Below are 10420 nucleotides of genomic sequence, written 5' to 3'. Positions count from 1 at the left end.
GTGACCACACCCATGCACCCTCAACGTTGATGTGTTTGCTGACTAGAGCCTAACAACCACCGTTCCAGTTTCGGGCGGAAGTAAAGGGTATTGTCGCTCAGCAATTGTTTATCGATGAGAACTAGGTGGGCAGGCCCATGGGGAAAAAAAGGAAAAAGCAAAAAAAAAAGTTTCTTTTAAAAAAAAAGGAGGCCACTACTACCACGAATATATCTCTACAATTGCAGGCTTCTTCGACGACCACTAAGGGTAAATCTTCACCCTCGTTTTTATTAAATTGCCTAATATTCTCAAAATTTTTAATTGATTGATTTTTTACATCACACCTTTGATCATTTTTCTTCAAATTTATCCTCTCATTTTTCCTTTTTTTGCACCATTTCTTTTCATCACAAATGTACAAATTTCGCTCGTTAGGGTTCCAAAGGACTAGCTATTTTTGCATCCACAAAATTTTATCTGTGAATATTAGTGCTATTAAATACAATAAGTGGGGGGAGGACTTCACCTTACACTCAAGGTGGAGGTGGGTGTAGCCTCATCTGTAATCTTGCACCTTGTATATGTGATGTTTAGATTGTATGTTTCCTGGCCTACTCTTGTAAATTCTCTCCTTCCTAGAGTGTGCACCATCTTTATCATAATTATGGTTTGTTTAGGGGGAGGAGATGTATTTGCAATGAGTTTAGGCCAACCATTTAAGGCTTGAGGATCTATGAGGAGTGTCTCAAAGGTGTCTGGGGAGGGGTACTACTCATCAAGGGGCCATCATTGTTTGTTTCTCCCACTTGGTCAAAGCTAGACATGGAGGGATTGGTTGTTCATATATGTGCATTGGTCAAAAGTGAAGTTATTGACAACAGAGAAGCATTTAGATTCACAAAGCTTTCCACTCAATTTGTGTAATATCTATGACTAGATGGACAATCTAAGTTGCCCATGATTCTTTTTTTTTTTGGGGAAAAACGATCCTTCTATTAGTTAATGAGAAGACGCCATAAGGCTACAAAGCTCACCTCACAAGGAGGGATAATAAATACAGTGAACACCGGAGCTCCACCCCCGTGTTGGCTGGCCGCTCTCTTGGGGAGGCTACCTAGTAGTACATGCGGGAGGTGAGAAGAGCCAAACTGGAGGCCTGTAGTGCCAAGTGACATCCTTGCCCCTCGCGGTGAGGAAAGGGCCGGGCTGCCAAGTGCGGAGGAACGCCTTGCAGTGATCTCTCATGCGATCCGAGTCACCCTGAAGTATCCCAGTGTCCTCTCAAGGTGTGAATGATGTCCACCCAGAGAGCCTGTATGACCTCCGTCGGTGGAGTCGCCTGGCGGTCTATGGCCTCCCTGCATCGGGCTCTCCATATGTGCCAAGCCGTCATGCTGCTGATCATCTCCCATCTGTGCCCGTCCCCCTCCTGGGAGACTACCGAAGAGAAGTCTGGCGTCGGAACCACCGCCATCGCCCTATCAGAGACCTGGATGGTCACACTGCCAGGGACGTCCTCGTATCCAAGGGCCGGGCCGCTGTCCGAGGCCCAAGCCACCGCACCCCATGTCACCATCATCTCACCTGGCGAGCCTGCAAAAACCATCTTGAGAGCACGCTGCCAGACCTGCTGTGCCTGTGAGCAATCCCATAAGCAGTGCCGCTGCGACTCCTGTGCATGACCGCACCGAGGGTAGGACGCTGGGTGTCTGCCAAAAGCTAGCCAAGCCCCCACAGCCAGTCCTCTATGCGCTGTAAACCAGAGAAAAAGCGTCACCTTTCGGGGCCGGAAGCTGCCCCAAAGGCGCTGCCAGAAGTCCCTAAGGAAGGTAGGGGAGAGCCCCTGTCGTCGCCAATGCTCGACCGTTGGCCGCCGGGGTGCCCGCTATCCTGTGCCTCTAGATCCGCCGCCCCAGCCTCGCTGTGTACTGAAAAAAGGGGGTGCCTGGGCTGGTAGGGGCCGAATAGGGATCTCGCCAAAGCCACTCGCCTGGATCCCACTGAAGGCGAATAAGAGGCATGCTGTCCCAAGCCCATAATCTCCAAGAATAGTCCTCCCCTATCGAGGCCAGTGAGGGGTCAATATGCCACTGTCTCTGATGAAAGCCGACCACCCGCACCCTCTGAAAGATACAATCCTGGAACTCATCCAAATCTAGTCGGGTCCTCTGAAGCTGGCCTCCCTCTCCCACCTCGAAGGTGAGTGGGGCGACTCTCTCTGCTGAGCCGCAGACCGCTAGAAGGATCTCATGCCGAGTAAAGACGCCCATCCATTGTGGAGGTGGAGGGTCCTGTACTGGAGTCTGCCACCCCACTCCCGGGGGATGGCCGCCTCAATGTCCCGCCTCATCAACTCTCTGCCCCTCATCCCGCTGAGTCTCCTCTCCTGAACCTCTAGAGGCAGCTGCTGAAAACATATCCAGTTGTCTAAGTACTGGGCTGGGCCGGAGCTCAATGGGCCCCACGACACATGAGATCGCGATCCAACCATATGACCACTGGGAAGTCGGATCAAGGGGTTCCAGATCAATGGCTGCCTCAGGCGCTCCTCATCGGTGCCCGCCGGGGCAGTCTGGAAGAGTGACGGCCTCAGATGCTCCCAGGCCCTCAGAAGGCTAGCTGCAAAACGCTCCTCGAAACCAAGGCCCACTCCTCTGGATCGCTGCTCTGTAAAGATCCACCTGATGCTGGGGGTCCAGGGGCCGCTAAGAGAAGGAGTGCGGCGGCTGAGAATCCTGGAAACAAGAAACTCCTTCCACGGCTCAGCGCCTGGTAGGAGGCCATGAACCACCAACTTGCCAAGCAAAGCTCGGCTCTGACAAATAGGATCAACTATGCCCAGGCCGCCTCTCTCCCTCGGCTGAGTGATCACAGCCCATGCCACCTTGGCCCTAGCGGGCCGCCCGTCGCCACCGGACCAAAGAAAATTCCTGATGAGCCTTTGCACCTGGCCAATGCACGCCTGAGAGAAGGCCCAGCAAGAAGTGATGTACCACATGGTAGCAAGCAGAACCTGGTTGGCCACAACCACTCGGCCAGCCAGAGATAAACGAGCGGTACTCCAATACAGAAGCTTCTTCCGAATGCTCAGAAGAAGGGGGGCTATCTGCTGCTCCGGAGATATGTCAATGCCCACATAGCATCCCAAATAGCGCACTGTAGTGCCGGGAGCCAGCCACCACTGAAACCCATCAAACTGGCCTCCAAGTCAGGGGGGCCCAGAATTGACCCACAACCCACACGACTTGTGCCAGTTGATCAAAGCGCCCGAAGCTCTACAAAACCTGTCCATGGCTGAGGCGAAGCGGCGGAGGTTCTCCTCCCCTCCCTGAAGATAAACAGCAGTGTCATCCGCAAACTCCGAGTCTAGGAGCTCCTCCGGATGGGGAGCTGGAGGCCCCGCAAACCTGTATCCTGTGCCGTCAAGAAAGTGCTCATGGCCTCCGCCACAAAAAGAAAAAGAAAGGGCGCCAAGGGGCACCCCTGCCGCACCGAGCGCAAGAGCTGGAACCTCTCTCCGCGCACGCCCTGTATCAGCACCTGGCTATGAGCCGATGCGTAGAGTGCAGAGACCCCTCGGATCCACTGAGGGGGGAAGCCCATCCTCTCCATAGTGCCTTCCAAGAAGGCCCAGTCCACCCGATCATATGCCTTCTCAAAGTCTCAAGAAGGAGCACTACCAGATCCTCCTACCGAAATCTAGCCAAAGCCATAGCCTCCCAGAAAGAGAAGATGTTATCTAGGATGCTCCTATCCTGGATGAAGCCTGTCTGCGTGGAGTGGATGATGTCCGGAAGGTGAGGCTAAAGCCGCCTGCCTGCTGATCGCCTTAGCTAGGACCTTGTAGGCCATGCCTAGCAAGGTGATCGGTCTCCACTGTCTAATCTCCAGTCTGTCTCCTCCCTCTTTGGGGATCAAGTGAATCAACCCCTCTGCCATGCTGTCCGGCATGTCTCCCGACTCCATGATCTCCTGGAATGCCAATCTGAAACCCCTATGTAAGAGACCCCAGTACCTCTGGAAGAAAGCCACTGAGAGACCGTCCTCTCCTGGGCATTTGCCCCGAGGAAGTGCCTGAAGAGCCGCCTCCAGTTCCGCATCCGAGAAGGGGGAGAGAAGGGAGTGCTACAAATGGGCTGGCACAACCGGTCTCGTGAAGCTCCAGACTGCCTCCCGAGCCTCTCTCACCCTATCATCTGCTGGCTCAGCAGAGAGCAGATCCCTGTAAAAATCTATGGGCGATCGCTCGAACCCTGGGGGGATCCACCACTACCTGGCCATCAGCCTGCCGAAGACGCCTAAGACCCTCTCGTCTGAAGCGAGGCCCTGTCACCTCAAAGAAATCCCGAGTCACTCTGTCTCCAGCCTGTGTCCAAAAAGATGCCCGAGCATGGAATCGAAACTCCACCCTCCTCTCCTCGATGGATCTGATCTCTGTGCGAGCTGACTCCATCTGCTCTGAAATCCAAGGGCTCGTAGGATCCCTCTCCTGAAGTCTTTGAAGGGAAGCTAGACTCCTCCGCCGCAGGCTCCTCTCTTGCTCTTTGAAAGCCTCCATACGGTCCAGGGCAGCCTGTCTGAGCATCCTACTGATCTCCTGCAAACCCCTGTCAAGATCGCTGGCTGCCGATCCTCTCCTGAACTGAAGCTCCCGCCAGACCTGCTCAACTCTGGTCGCAATCTCGGGCTCCTCTATGAGACAATCTGGAATCCGGACGCTCTGGCCTCGCTCTCCTCTCGTAGGGTCCTCGATCTGGAGAAGCACTGGAAAGTGGTCTGAAAAAGAAGAGCCTGCAAGTATACCCACAGTGCCACCTCTATCGCAAGCCCACTCATCAATGTAAAACCTGTCGATGCGGGAAAGGTTAACTCCTGTGGCCCGTCTATTCGAGCGCGAGAAAGATAAACTCCCCTGCATCCTGCCAAACTCCGAGAGAGTCCATGGATCCTGGCCTCTCACCTGCAGCACTAGCTCCTCCCAGGCAGCGAGCTCTGGCCCATGAATGGTCTCCTGGCTGCCCCCCATCCTGTCCTCTGCATCCTCTAGCATGTTGCAATCCCCCCCTAGGCACCAATGGTCTGCCATGGGGAGGGACTGCCTAATGGTGCTCCAAAACTCAGCTCTCCCGGTCGCCCCATTAGGGGCGTAGAAGTTGAGGAAGCCAATGCGGTCTTCCCCAACCCGAAGGATGATCCACTACGCTCGACCCTGAACCAGAGTGCCAGAATCCACAACCTCGGATAGAAGCTGCTCGTCTCGCTGACTGAGATGCATACTCCACCCTGGTTCCCCTGGGAGCCATATGCCGGTGACCAAAAAGTGTGACTCCTGCCTGGCAAGATCTTCCCACAGGTGCGGGTGCGCCCGGCAGAAAGGTGGTGCTCCTGGATGAAAAGGATATCTATGGGCCCTCCAACGAGAGCCCTCTGGATCTCCTGGCGAAGTCTGCCCCGACCAATGTAGCAGCGAGGTCCACCAAGACCCTGGATGTTCCATGAGAGGATCCTCATGGATGAGCTATGGCAAGTGAAGCAGCCGCCACTGGCTCACCCCTCTCAGCCAGCCCGGATGAGCTGCCCTCCACTCTGTGAGTCTTGGGTGCCGGCTTGGAGGGAGAATAGTCACTATCTGTCTGGGTGCGGAGTCTCTCCAAAAAGAGGGTGACCTGTCTCTGTGTCCATCCCCACTCCACCTTCGCCCTGTCCAGGGCATAGGCGTGAGACCAATCCTCTGCATATATGTATCTAAAGGTAGGCTGCATCCTCGGGGCGGCATGGAGGAGAATCAGCAGCACCGCCTCAACTGAGGTGTGGACCGGATCCACCCGCCAATCTCCTATACCAAACAAGCTCATGCGGGCTGAGTGTAATCGGGTCTGCAATAGGTCCGTGAGCCCTAAGTCATTGAAGTGGTGAGAAAACTCCAGTATCTGGTCACGCAAAACTTCCTCTACAGAGTTGCAATCCCATGCTGTGTCTGGGGCAACACTGAGAGGAAAGGAGAAGGCCACCATGCTGCTCACCACTGAAGGAGAACGAGATGGATGGCACACCACGCATACTCGCAAGGGCACGACCAGTGTCTCGAACGGGCGAGCATCCAGCTAGAGACACCTGAAGAAACCGTAATCCACAGGGAGTCCCATCACTCGCGGGGGTCCCCCAGGGGAGGAGAGAACTCTGTGGGCGGGCGAAGCTAGGATCGCCATCTCCACCGGCCCGGAGTGGCGGTGGAACAGTGAACTGAACTCTGGCCTACCCAGCTGCGCTGCCCCGGGGCAGTGGGTGGTCTGGAGGAGTATCCTGGAGAGGCCGAGGGAGGGATGGTGGCTCGCGGAGAGGAGGGGGGATAGCGGGGAGAGGATGGAGAGGCATCTGCCAGAGGAGAGGTGTCAGGGAGGGCCGTCGGGGGAGGCGGGAGGGGGGGGCTGGTTGGGGGGGGAGAGGTGGGGTGGAGGGAGTGCTCCGAGTGAGGGGAAGAGGGGCTGGGGGTCGCGGAGTGCGGCCCGGGATCCTCAGGAATCTGCTCCATGGAGGGGGCGGGGCCCCCCGCGTGGGGAGGCGGGAGCGGGGTCTCCACATGAGGGGCTCCACCGGCGGCCTCAACAGGCACTGAGACTGAATCCTCGTCCATCGGGGTGGGACCTGCTGGCTGCCTATCCCGGACTGGAGCATAAGTGCGGGTAGGTGCCTGGACGCCAGCCGGAGTCGCCTGTCCGCCAGCCGGTCCGCCAGCCTGTGTTGCGACGGTCCCTGCGGGCAGGGCGTTTCCGCCGGCGAACCTCCTGCCATCCGCCAGCCTCCTGGGTCTGCGCAGCATCCTCCGCCACGGGGGGGGCCTGCTCGTCAGATGATGGCGCTTGCTGAGACGATCCAGGGATGTCCGGTCTCTGAGGTGGATGGCCACCCCTCGGGCCTCCTGAAGGGGGTCCAGAGGCGGCAGAATGTGAAGGATGAACCCCCTTGCGGGGACAGGCGCGTGCGAGGTGGCCCATCTCCCGACAGATGTAGCACTGGCTGGGGAGGCCCGAATACTCCACGCGCTATATCAAATGTCCTCCACTGAAGCCGCAATCTGAGGCGTCTCCACCACTTGCCCGAACGCCTTGCCAATGGATGACAAGAGGGGCAAGTACTCCCTGCGGAGTCCAGGAAAGCAGATAGTGATGGGGAAACCTGTCGCGCCTGCTAGCGGGTCAGAAGCGGGGTCGAAACCGTGAGTCCATCGCGCCAAGAACGCCCAGGATGAGCGGAGGGCGATGGGGCTCCGAGCTTGCACCGTCTGAGCTGCCTGGGGGGACTCGAAATCCACCTGGTAGTTGCCACGTCCCAAAAAATTGACGTTGACGATCTTGGCAGGCACGCCAACGAGGCTGCCTTGCAGAAGGTCGCGAAGCTCTCTCCGCATCGGACGGCTACCCACTATCTTGCAGACCAAGGAGGAGGCCTCAAGAGCAGATACTGTGGAAACAAACAACTGATGATCTGCATCTGTGAACTCCAGACGGAGACCGGAATCGGCAGGGGTAGTCGGAGCAGCTTCCATGGAGTCCTCCATAGGGAAAAGGCCAGAGACCGGGGTCACCAACGGGAGGGACACAGCCCTACAAGGAAACGGCGAGGCGGAAGGAGAGAGGATAGCGGGGGCGGAGGGGGGGGGAGCTGAGGCGGGGGGAGGAGAAGGGCTTGCACACACAGCAGGCGGAGAGAGGGGGAGGGAAGGGCTAGGGGAGAGGGAGGGGCAGGCGACAGGCAGTGAGGGGGTGGGGGGGGCATGCGCAGGCTGAGAGAAGGTGGTGGGGATGGCGCAGTGAGGAGGAGGGAGGGGCTAGCGCAGCTGCACAAGAAGGAGAGGGAGCGAAGGAAAGGCGGGAGCTGGGGGCGCAAGGAGGCGAGGTTCGTAGGCAGGCCACCGTGTTCTCAGGATGAAGCTCTTTCTTATGAGTATATGGCTATCAAATTATCAAGTTGCCCATGATTCTACAAACTGGTGTTGATAATTAAAGTGATAACAGTACCACTTATTGGGGCCTTAGTGCCATAGACAGACATTCCACGAATTATGGAGGCTATCCATGATAACTAGGTGAATCGAGAGCCATGCAAATTCATATAGACCCTTGAAATTACTTAAAAGGTTAATTTTAAAAATATTAACTTTCTTAATCATTGGTTAATTTCATGGTGTGAACGGCTTTATTCACATCAACAACTCTATTCATGGCCTTCAACAACTTCACTCTCATGAAATGACCATCGTCATGGCATGAACAACCAACCTCACGCTTGTGAATAACATATTCACTCACATGAATGAACTTTAATAATGTACGTGAGCAAAATTGAAGCACACATATGAATGAATTATGATCGTGTTTGCTCTATGTTCACGTCCATGGACAACTTTATTCATGATGTGAATAAACTTTGTTCATGTTTTGAAACACACTTTCACTTTAATCACATGCATGAATGAAGATCATTCATGTTTGATCATGTTTGGGATGTTTGATCATGAATGAATCACATTGCCTTGCCTCAAAATGTTTGTAAGGCATTCATGCCATCTTATAAGCATGGATTCATGACAAATATGGAGAAGTCTAGGACTTTATAGTACTATAGTGTAGGAACTACATTAATTTCCAAAAATTTGCTTGGACAAGTGTAAACACATGGTTTTTGTATATAACTCATTTTTGACATTAAGTAATATAATCATTCCCTATTGTGAATCATTAAGTAATATAATCATTAAGTAATATAATCTCTACTCTCTTTGTCTTCCCTTTGCTTTCCTATATTTTTCTTGGCTTAACTCATGCATTAAGAGTCAATATTTTTTTTTGGGGGTTTATTTTTGTTGACCATTCAATCCTGTTGTTGTCTACAAATTGAATTGTGTGTCCAATCAATTTAATCGCTGATTAAATAGTTATACACTTACAGTGTCTTGTACATAATTATCCCTTCTCTGTATCATAATTATCCATCGATTTGGTGGCCTGTTGCGCAACAGCATGTCAAGTGATGAGTCCTCTGCAGCCCCTCTTCGATCTCCCAACAGCAGGACCCAATAAGCCCCAGCCTGCTGCTAATCTTTTCACCTGTGGTGGTCTTGTTGGATGGATTAACAGCCAAACTGCAGGCTTCTGCGAAGACCACCAAGGGTAATGTCTACAAAAGGCTTACTTGAGCTTATGGGTAGGGTAATGTCTGGTTTCATTAAACATTGAGTGACTATATAATGAGATTCCAACCTAACCCATACTAGTTGTTGCTGCAGGTCGAAGGAAACCATTTCTGAGGTCTAAATGTGCAGTTCGAAGTATGGGATCTGCACAGCCATTTTGTACTAAAAGCCCATAAGATAGACTTAGGCTTTGGACGGATCTTCTAATTGGATATCGATTTGTATACCACAAAAACTTGGATGTAGCATGGAGAATTTTTCATGACCTGGATGGAAATAACATGCTAATTTTTGAGATGATACCCTCTACAATGTAACGTGGAATGGAACCTACTTGATTTTTCCAAAGATGTGGAATCAAAATATAAAGGAGCTTCAAAGTTTCAAAATATAAAGGAGATTCAAAATATAAAGGAATCAAAATATAAAGGAGCTTCAAAGTTTTTTGGAGACAACAATCAGCGCATGGTTACTTGGTTGGATTTATGCAAAGAACAAATGGGAGTATACTTGCAACACTTTAGTAAATGAAGCAGCTTATGATAGAGAAACTTTGTATGTATTGGAGCAATACATGAGAAAACGCTATGTTTGAGATACAATTTGTACTCAATTATTATCTTGACAAAGTGTCTATGAAGGGTTTTTGTCTTCGGATGTAAACTTGAATGTAACAATCTCATTGAAATTTGATTGCTTCTGGTGTTTCTAAACACCACACTCTTTGGAGATCCCTCAATTCTAAGGTTCCTTTTCTAAGTGTTCTTTGGCATTATTATCCCATGTTTTTACTTCAATGTCCCTCAAATTTGAGCATATATATCATGATTTATAATCTTGATATATAGTGTCTAAGATGGGTTTTTATCTGTGGATCAATCGTAAACTTAGCACATTGTACTGTCATTGAGATTTACTTTTTGTTTTGTTGTTTTTAACACCACACCCTTTAGAGATCTCTCACTTCTAAGGTTCCTTTTTAAGTGATATTTAGAATTCTTTTGGAAAATTAAATAAAGCCCCATGTTTTTACTTCAATGTCTCAAAGTGGAGATAGTATTTAACATTCTCTTCTTCATATGAAAGGTGTTGTATAATCTCAATTAAGTTTAGTGTCATGTTTCCCTTGTCCTTCCAATATTGTTGCATTGACGTCTGTATCTATACAACTACAAACAAATACGCCAAATAGTTGTGTCAAGATATAATCTAATGGCACAAAGAGTGCACCAACAAATAGATGTT

This window comes from Cibotium barometz, chromosome 61 (assembly GCF_041138505.1).
Source record: "Cibotium barometz isolate CiBa-2024 chromosome 61, ASM4113850v1, whole genome shotgun sequence".
Lineage (NCBI taxonomy): Eukaryota > Viridiplantae > Streptophyta > Polypodiopsida > Cyatheales > Cibotiaceae > Cibotium > Cibotium barometz.
The sequence above is the reverse complement of the archived record's forward strand: the minus strand, read 5'-3'. Positions refer to the sequence as shown.